Below are 10,362 nucleotides of genomic sequence, written 5' to 3' on the forward strand. Positions count from 1 at the left end.
ACGCGCCGCTGGGTAGTCAAAAAACAACAAAAAACAAAATTTTTTAAAACCCCCCTCCCCCCCCCCCCCAAAAACCGGGGGGGGGGGGGGGGGGGGGGGGTAGAGAGGGGTAAGCAGTGGCAGTGGCCACACACGGAGCAGTGGTAGCTGCAGGGTGCAGTACAGAGCAGCAGAGCAGTGGTGGAGCAGTGCTCAGCGCAGGGCAGCGCACACAGAAAGGCTGCAGTGCAGCATCACAGCAGTGCAGAGCAGTGGCAGCACCAGTGCCATGTGCAAGCTTTCCCCCATCCCTCCCCACCATGTCCAGACAACGGAGCAGGTGAGGGGGGGTGGCGGCAGCTGCACGCGGAGCAGTGGCAGCACAGGGTGGTGTCTGGCGGTAGCCACTGCGATGTGCATCCTTTCCCCCGCCCCCTCCCCACATCAAGCTGACCAGCTGGAAATTCCAGTTAGTAAAGTATTCCAGTTATTTAAATGCCAGATAGCAGAGATTTTACTATATTTCTATTTGGTAAGACCAAAGGTGTGGCAGAAGAGGCAGGTGGATGGACTGTCCTAAACAACTTAGCGGGCCAACATATGAACCGGCACCAGGAAGGCTCACTTGTTACGGGTGACATCTCAGTCTCCCAGATCCACTATCATAGCTCTCAGACTTTGGCTTTGGGAGCAATGGGGAAAATTTGATGCTTGCAGTAGCAGCAGCATCAGAAACAAACCCTTTTTCCATCTCTGAGACAACTACTGCTTTTCTTTTCCAGATTGCAAGATGTGGGGAGGCTTTGCCACAGTGATGTGAAATCAATGTACAATTGCTGCCTCAAAAAATGATGTATCAGAGCCAGCCGGTAAGGATGTGAGGGTCAGAAAAAGAGAATACCTGGCTGTCCTGCAGTGCTGAAAGAGAACAACCCAAAAGCAGCTGTTTCCTCTGTTTCACTGAAGTTGGTGAAAAGTACATGGCAAAAACTAATGGGATGGTGAAGGTTTCTGGTCCTGGGGAATGACCTAAAACTACATCCTGCTGGGGAGGATGGTGTGGTGGGGCTGCTTGTGGCAGGGCAGTCCCCAGGAAATGCCACAGCCCCAAGGCTGCACAGGCATAGTATCAACAATCCAACTCCTAGTCAAAAGAAGAGGCTGCTTTGATGTGTGATGTTTCAAGTGGCCACATTGAACTAGTCAGAAACAACATGGAGTCGTCCACTGAATAAACACATAGGGAGCACGTGACAGAAGTGTGATTATTTTTTCCAGTTCCAAGCTGCAATAAAACAGAACAGCTGCATTCAAAGTGAAAATGAAAATGAAAATCTTCAGTAAATATTTCAAACATTCAAAAAATGTTTTCTGAAAAGTTTGGAGACGTTGATGCAGATTTGTGAAAGCATTTGGTTTTAACAAATGTGTCTTTTCCAGCAAAAAAATAGATTTAGCAAATACATTTCAGTCAGCTCTAATTGTTACTTCCATCTTCTTCATAGTGTCTTGGACCCTACAGTTATGTCTTCAGTGCTAAAAGAAAAGAGTTGCTTCCACTGAGATTACTAGCCTGAGACAGCCTTCTTCATGTAAAATGGGAAAGCACCACACAAAAATAAAGCAACTTGCTAAAGGTTAAAAAGAAAGTCTATGGAACAGTTGGGATTTGTGTCCAAATCACCTTGTGCAGGACCCCAACAATAAAACTGCATTTCTTCACTGATTTAAATTAATGTTTTAAGCTACTTTCCTTTCCATTTCTGCATTGTGATAAAGTTGGGGCCCAGTGCTGCATGCATTTCTTCATGCTTTTTATAACAGGATTGCTATATTAATGTAACTAAGGCTAATACTTCTGCTTAAGGAGATGAAAAACACCCAGTAAAAATGCAGCAGTAAAACTAATGAAAGATCTGTCTAAACTCTGCTAGACAACCCCAAAAATCTTCACCTACAGCTTTTGCTGCTGACCTCAAAGGCAGCAAGATTAGGCTCAACATTCATAATACCTGCAGATCTATTCATTACCTGTATTTTGCACTATTTAATTTGAATCTGTCTTATTTATCTAAAGAATGTACTGATATTTTTCTCTGGAACTGCAACTTATTTCCTCATGTCCAGGTAAATATTTAAATGAGTGCAGAAGAACTTACCCTTCAAAGACAGATAGAGGCAATGCAGTAGTAACTTCAGTATTAACCTATGGAGTTTCGCATTTTTTGCTCACCTTTATGTACTGTATATAAGCTCTCTAAGGCAGTAGGAATCAAAAGGAAATAGGCAATGACTGCATTTATCCATACTGATATAGTTCAGGGCCCCTGTCTTGCAAAAACCTAGGCAGATGTTTAACTTTCTGTCATAAAGTGTGTCCCATTGACTTCAGTGGAGTAATATAATATATTTGAAGGCAATTATGACCATTTAGTCTGACCTCCTGTATTACAGACTATAGCATTTCATGTGTTATATCCTCAGTCAAAGCCCTGTCTTGGGACTGAGCTAATGCATAGAGGTTAGGATAAGAATAGACTTCATTACATATAGATTTTTATTAGTATAACCACATCAGTGAGGGACAGGATCTTTTACTGATATTGCTATATGGGTGCAAACCATATGGATGTGGTTGCATAAATATAAAGTATGTGTGTTTATATATTTAAAATATATACATATATATATTCTCTCTCTTGACTTCTTGAACTATTCAACTGCCTTGAGAGCTAAAAAATTCTGTTTCAGTTTTCCTAGATTTTTCAGAATTTTTTAGTCATGGGAAGCTATCTTTTTTTTCTTTTTTTGCCATTATCTAGCCCTTTCCTTGAAGCTGACCTTGCTTTTAATATTTATGCGGACAGAGAACAGCAAAGAAGTTTCTGCCTCATTAGGCACAAGGGCCCAGGCTAGAACCCAACAACAAGCCCACCCATCTAAGGAAGCATCCATTTCACTGAACAACAAACCCTCAAGTTTGTTCTCTTCTTTCTGGCCCCACATAGCTCCTTCTCTTGACTACCCAGTACATCATCTTCACAAACTGAGTCTGGCAAGTGCTTAAATTTTGACCTACTGTTTTTAGAGCACTATGCTAGGAAGCAAACAATGTGGCTTCAGAAACCTCCTGTGAGCAACAGGTGCCTAGAATTTGGGTCTAACTTTGTGGGTGAGTGCATTAATCACTAGATGATTGAGCTGAAACTTAAGAGGGCCCTCATCCTCCGGTGTCTAACACCCACTAGTCTCAGACTTCTTCAGGGTGGAGTTTCAGGACTTTCCTGGCCTTATGCACATAGCTAGGTAAGTGTATGGTGCCATGTACTAGGGATGTGCAAATTGGGCCCTTTCAATTTGGATTCGGATTTGGTCTGAATCAGGGACACTGACTTGATTCATTGATTCAGATCGCTGTCCCTGATTTGGCCAAATCTGAAGATTCGATGCTGATTCAGAGAATCAGTAATTCAGCCATAGACACAGCTTTAAATGTTTTTTCTACATACCTTGAGGTACCAGGCATGGCTCGTGAACACTGCTATGCTGGGGCAGATGAAGCATCCCACAGGAGCACGGGGGGTCCCCCAAGACCCAGGAGGCACCAGTCACTAAGTGGGGGGGAGGGGAGGGAGGGCCCCCCCTCCCCCGCACTCCCCGGTGGACCCGAAAGTGGACCAGAAGTGCTTCTGGTCCACTTCTGGGTCTGCTGCCAAGTATGCTGGGGAGCCTCCTGTGCTTCTGTGGGACACTCCATGTGCCCCAGCATCACAGCATTCATGAGCTGCCTGCTACCTAGAGGTATGTAAAAAAAACATTTGAAGCTGTCCCTATGTCCAAAGCATCAAATCTTTCCAAATCTCTCTGAATTGATTCGGAGGGTTCCAATTTGAGTCAGAGAGATTAAAGGGTCCTTTGATTCGATTACGATTCAGCCACCAAATCGCTGAATCAAATTAGAGACTGAAGCTTTGCACAGCCCTACCATGTACCTATCTGGCCAGAGTGTACCCCTACTGAGCATCCTCATTGGGCATATAGACCCTTTCACCTCCAAAACAGAATTGTAACACAGTGAAAAGATGCCAAAAATGGCACTTACACAGTAGTGGAACTGACATTTAGACACGTGAAGTGAAATAGGATTCTTAGGCTAAGGCTGTCTTCACTGCAAAGAGGTGTGTTATTTACATTGAGCTTCCTACTATGAGATAACCACCCTATTGTTAAATCCTAATGTAGACAAAGCAATGTTGATTTTGCTTTGATGTAATTAGTTGGAGTAAACTTCACTATGGGGGAAGAGGACAGATTTCAGCTAACTATATCTACTGCTGCTTTGTTCTGTAGTAGGTATTACACTGACACAGCTGAGGATTACAACCTTGATGTGAACAATACACCTTGTTTTTTTGCAATGAAGACATAGTCTCAAAGGAGAAATTGAAACAAGAATAAATTTATGAAAGATGAAAACAGGAACTGATTATCTCACTCATAGTTCACAATTCCTTTCTATACAAAGAAAGCAGCAGTCATTTCCAGTACTCGGTATTTTAAAAGGTCAGTTCAAGATTAACAATGTGTATGGCTTCCAAAAAAACCCATTTTTTAAAGAGTTGAGAGTGAATTAACACCTTTCCTCACTGATTTGTTATGCCCGAAAGCTGACATGTAGATCTGCCAGAGTGATCAGTAGGTACAGTATAGTATGACATTGATACATACCGTATTCCTTTCATTAACATTTTCAGCTTAATTTTATACAGCATAGAAACCCAGGCCTTTTGTACAAAAATGAATATGTAGTCATGCACCTAGTATTTCAGTCTGCAAAGAAATAATGTTTTTCATCCCCATTCAGCAAAAGTTAAGCCTGTGCTTAATTTAAGCACATAAATGATCCTACTACAGAAAAACTTGCACAATATATTAAGCACTTGCTTAAGTACCATAGTTACTTAAATAGAAGACAACTGTGATTATAAGACAACACCCCAATAATTTTATGTGTATGTATATATGTGTGTGTATGTGTATATATATACACACACATATACATACACACATATATATACATATATGTGTGTATATATGTACGTGTGTGTGTGTGTGTGTGTGTGTGTGTGTGTATGGACAATTTATTGTCTATATATGGACATTTTATAAATTTATAAATTTGTTATAATTTTCCAGGTACAAAATCTAATTATTGGAGATTTCCCTTAAATTGGTCCCCTCCCACTCCTACAGCAAAGAAAAAACATCTAGGGGATCAGGTAGCCCCTTCACTCTCTGATTCCCTCCACCAGCCCCTTCCCCATTTCCTTACTATCAGACCCTGCTCTCCCTGAGCATGTAGAAGTGAGGAAGAAATATAAAAACAATTACCTTGAAATTAAACATGGCTGTAGCCATTTGCATATAGAACCCATACATGTCGTTCATCAGGAATTGATGCATATTACCTTTTTTTAAAACTGCTGCAAGTTTTAGAAAAGGTACTCCATAAACACACTTTTAAGCAGCACTTTGGCACCTACTTGTATGTAGTACAAACTATGCATGATATTACCCTAAAACCAAAGGCTCATGATTTGCTATATAGTTCATTGGGCTGGGTCCCACCAGAGTCAACAGCATTTCAAGCTATAGTGACCCCATAGCTCAAAACTGCTCAGTCAGTGTGTGTACTCCAGATACACTCCACAAAGGATGCATGTGCTAATTAGCACTCCTACTCATGACTGGAAATGGGTGTTCTTGTTATGAGCTTTGGGATGTTCCAAAAATTTATATGTAGATGAGGCGAAGGCAACCATGTCCAGCTTCACCTTATGGGGTGGGTCCCTATGTGCAGAGGCATGCAGTTCGTGGTGCCACAAACCTCACACAGGAAACATGAAAATGTGCATTGTTCTTTAAATTTTCTACCAAGAAATCCTGGTAGCAAGAAAAAACTCCAGGGAAAAAAATGGCACAGAGCATCTAACAGTAGCACATATCTGAACAAATAGAGGGCTAGCTGTCCAGAACAACACTCTGGCTTCTGGCCAGGTTCTGTGCTGCCAGATCTGTGCTCTTGCTACACCAGGACACCAGGTAATACTTCTGCGACCATCACAGGTGCTGGCCCAAGGCTCCCCTAACCCTACCTAGATCAATTTGCTGCACCCTGAAGCATTGTGCAAGGGTGTGCAATGGGGCACAAAGCAGCAGCACAAATTTGTGCCACTGCTATTTATGCCTCTACACATGTACACCCCTGCAGTTGGGGAACCTGCCCATGAAGGGTATGGCCACTAATCATATATGCCAGGCTGAGAGAGGGGGCAACAGAAAGATTCTGGGTAAAGTGTTTGAAGCCCAGTTTGGTGATGTTTGCCAGACATTTAAGGCTGATGAAAAAACAGGAGTCATTGGAAATGGGAAAGAAAGGCACAACTCAGCTGTGGGAATAAAGAGGATGTCAAAATATATGCAATGTGGTGGCTCACCATGACTTAAAAAGAGTTGGTGCTGAAGGAACTGCACATAATGGACACAACCATTAATCTTTTTCAGAATCGGCTGCACTAGCCTATACTCATGGCAGGTTCCCATCAGCATTTTTGCGACAGTGGCAGGTGTATACAATGATCAGTTGGAGTCCATGGACCATGATTTTATGAGGTCCTGAAGCACTTTTGGAAGAAATACAAGCTGCACGATGCTACCCTAGCAACCCTGATGAACCACTGAAAGATACAGAAGGTGGTAAGGGCAAGAGACACCATATCACCTATGGATTTACTTCTTGATGATAGCTGCCTGGCCATATGGGAGTGAATCTTCCACAAGCATCTGCAGAAGGAGCACAGAGACCTGAACTGGCAGGCAGCCCATTAGGCTCTCCCTGTGCATGGAGAAACAGTGCAGGGCAGAGAGGTCCATTGAACTGCCTGAGGCTGACCTGCTGGTGGCAGGCAGAAACAAATGTGTGGGGGAGGAAGGGGGCTGGTGAACCCTAAAACCCCACGCCCCAGTGCTAATAGATCCGCGTTACACCACGCGGCACAAAATACCTGGGCAGGATTACTTACCATCCACAGGTGTGCCCGGGAGGAGGGGCCCGAATCAGTTCTGGCCACTATAAAGAAAGTGCCGATGGCCGCTGAGGAGGAGGGACCGGAAGAAAGCGGCGGCCGCATTGAGGCTGGCGGGAACACTCAGGGACGCGTGAAAACGGCCCGGCAGCACAGCAGGATCTTCTGGGGTAAGGGAAAACCCCGCGGGGTCCGGGAGCCAGAAGCCAGCAGCACTGCCATCCCTCAGGCCGTTTACATGGCTGAAGAAGCGGTTCGACCCGGCAGGAGCCGGGAGCCGTACGTACTATAATAGAGGGGCACTCAGAAAGAGTGAATGTGTCCCACCAATAACTAAGAAGGTTGAGGGTCCCCAGGGAGCCCGGGAGGGGACCGAAGGGCTCAAGAAGAACCTGGGAGAGGGCGCTAATGCCCACACCTCGGGGGCCAGCAAAGTAACCTGACAGCTCCCCAGCTGGTGAGGAGCCCTAGCTGTTAGCTTTGTGTTACTGTCTACCTTTTTTGTTTGCGAAGCCGGTGTGGACAAACCGACAAGGGCCTGCTTGGTGGGCAGTCCCTCCATTCTCATTGAACGGGCGTGGGTGTAGGGGCGGCAGAGCCCTCGACTACGCGGGACTGCCCCAGAGACCCCAGAGTCTCATCTTCAGACTGGCACACGCTGGACTATAAACACTGAACCAGGTGATCATCAAAGTTGTGGCAGGCAGGCCAAATGTGTCCAGACGACAGTGAGCAACACTGTGTGGGTCATCGGGGGACCACCCTGAAGAAAGAGGGCAGGGGTTACAGTAAGGGTAGGCGACGAATCCCTGCCCCGCACAAAATGACCACCTCTTCTGGGACTGCCCATACACCAGAGAGGTGTGGAAGAAAGTACACATACTCCTCTTGGTGGTGACAGTTTTCAGAAACCAGACCAGGGAAGTAGTTTTCTATGGGCACCTGACCAGACAGCAAGGGACACTGACAGCCCACTTAGACAAGTTCATATCCTGCTTCAGGTATGCACTGTGGAAAGCCAGGAACCTGCTCATAAAGCACACTCAGACCCTACAGTCGAGGACTGTATTAAAATGGGGCTGAGTGAAATGTACTGGTACTACAGGAAGACAGAAGAAGATGATGGGAAAGAAATGGCAGACCTCATTACGGTGGAGAGGAAACTGGCATAAATTTTTTCAGGGGGCAGAGGAGTGAGTAGGCGTATGGGAATGGAGATTGGTGTGTAGGTGCACAGATGCGCGGTGTGAACTGTGCAATGGGCTTTTAATAGTTTAACTGTCAAAGTATGCTTTGGTCTGCCAAGTGAACCACAGGGGCTGCTTGGTTGGGTGTTAGAGGTACAGTTATATGTGTAGAGAGAGAGAGAGAGAGAAATATTTTTGAAAAAAAGAATCAGCATTTTGGGCACCAAGGGAGGATGTCGGAGCTTGTTCCAATCTCTCCAAGTGCCAACCAGGAATTGCAGTACCTCCAGGCCCAGTGTTCGTTCACTACTAGGGGAGCACCTGCCTTTTTTTTAAGGGTCACACACACAAAAAAAATTTTTTAAAGGTTCCTATCTTCCCATCAGTACATTTGTCCAGGGTGGGTCATATGTTTTATAGTCATGCTTGGGTTGGCTGCATTTAATCAGTTTCATAGTTCATTTCCATTGCTGAACACATGCTGCTTTTGGTAGTAGCTTAATGATAGACAAAGTATTTAATGACATTGCTTTGTTTGTGATTCTAAGATAAGAGGCTCTTTCCCCCATGCCAGTTTAGGTGGGGGGGGAAACCTCATCTTGTATTTGAGTAAATATAGTAATTTGCTGCAATGGATTCAGAGCTCCTTCAAGGATCAAGTCCTCAATCTCTTCTTTCATTCACTGAACTTGGAAGCATAGATCTCCTATGTGCTAAGCACTAGTTGAAATAAAAACAGCTTTTTTTTTTAAAGATTCCCATCATAATGTTGTGTCCAAGTAGCCATTTACACTCCTATCTCCATTTGCGATCAAAGTCATGACAGTTCAGTGCAAAAATTAAGTGGGGAGTTTAAGACTGATTTTTGTATACATTCCCAGTCATCTTTCTTTTAGGAAAATCAGGGCTCAGGCTCCCTCAAATGTTACCAAAATTGTTATCAAGCAGCTTTCAACCTGATCTGCCTGGAATTATTTACTGTGCTGTGGAAATATTCTGATATATTACTAAGCCACTGTAGTGAGGCTGGTAAGACTTATCCAGGTGCAGCGCCTCATTACCATTTGAAATTCCATTGTCTTTGATCCAGTCACATCAAAATGGTAATATGAGCCTATGGAACAGCAGGCAATATTTCATAGCATAAGGATGGTGTACTACTCTTCATAAAGCCCCTGTTTTCAGCCACAGACAAAATATCTTTCTACATGGGAACATTTTATATCTGCATGGGAATAGGTATTTTGTATGCAAATCAAGTAATCATGCAAGAAGGCAAATAGAGAATGTTCCAGTTTTTGTATGTTCTGATTTTTGTATGTAAATGCAGTTTGGTGTATTTTATAAACCTGCATTTTTAGTCATAACCATGCCTCCTGTCATTGAAAATTTGGCCTTAAATATGGCATATTTTCCTTACCTCCAGACAAAATGTCTTCTAGTGTTATATTTGCAGAAAGCCAGGGCTTCAAATTATAACATTATTATTATTATAAAATTATTATAAAATTATAATAAGGTGAAATTATTATTAGGTTGTAAAGATATTTTAATTGAAAGACTCCTAAGGAATTTCTTTGCCTCCGTCTTCCTAAGTAGGGACCAGAACAGCCACCTCCCTGCTGGCCCCCCTCGTGCGCCGGGGGAGGCACACCTGGGCCAAGGGTTAGCGATGATTTAGTTAGGGAGCTTCTGGAGGGGCTGGACGTATTCAAGTCAGCCGGTCCAGATGATCTCCACCCTAGAGTTCTAAAGGAATTGGCCAAGGTCATTGCAGGACCCCTGACATGGCTTTACAAGCACTCGTGGTGCTCTGGAGTGGTGCCAGAGGACTGGAAGAGGGCCAACGTGGTTCCCATCTTCAAAACAGGGAGGAAGGAGGACCCAGGAAATTATAGGCCAGTTAGTCTTACCTCGATCCTAGGCAAGCTGTTTGAGAAAATTACTCTGGCACACAACCAGGAAGGGCCAGCAGGGGACTGCATGCTTAGGGGCAACCAACACGGGTTCATCAGTGGCAGGTCCTGTCAGACCAACCTGGTGGCCTTTTACGATCAGATCACCAGATCATTAGATGCAGGGGTAGCAGTGGACATAGTCTTCCTGGACTT

The sequence above is a fragment of the Gavialis gangeticus genome, unplaced genomic scaffold, assembly GCF_001723915.1.
Source record: "Gavialis gangeticus isolate Ggan-Ray unplaced genomic scaffold, GavGan_comp1, whole genome shotgun sequence".
Classification (NCBI taxonomy): Eukaryota; Metazoa; Chordata; order Crocodylia; family Gavialidae; genus Gavialis; species Gavialis gangeticus.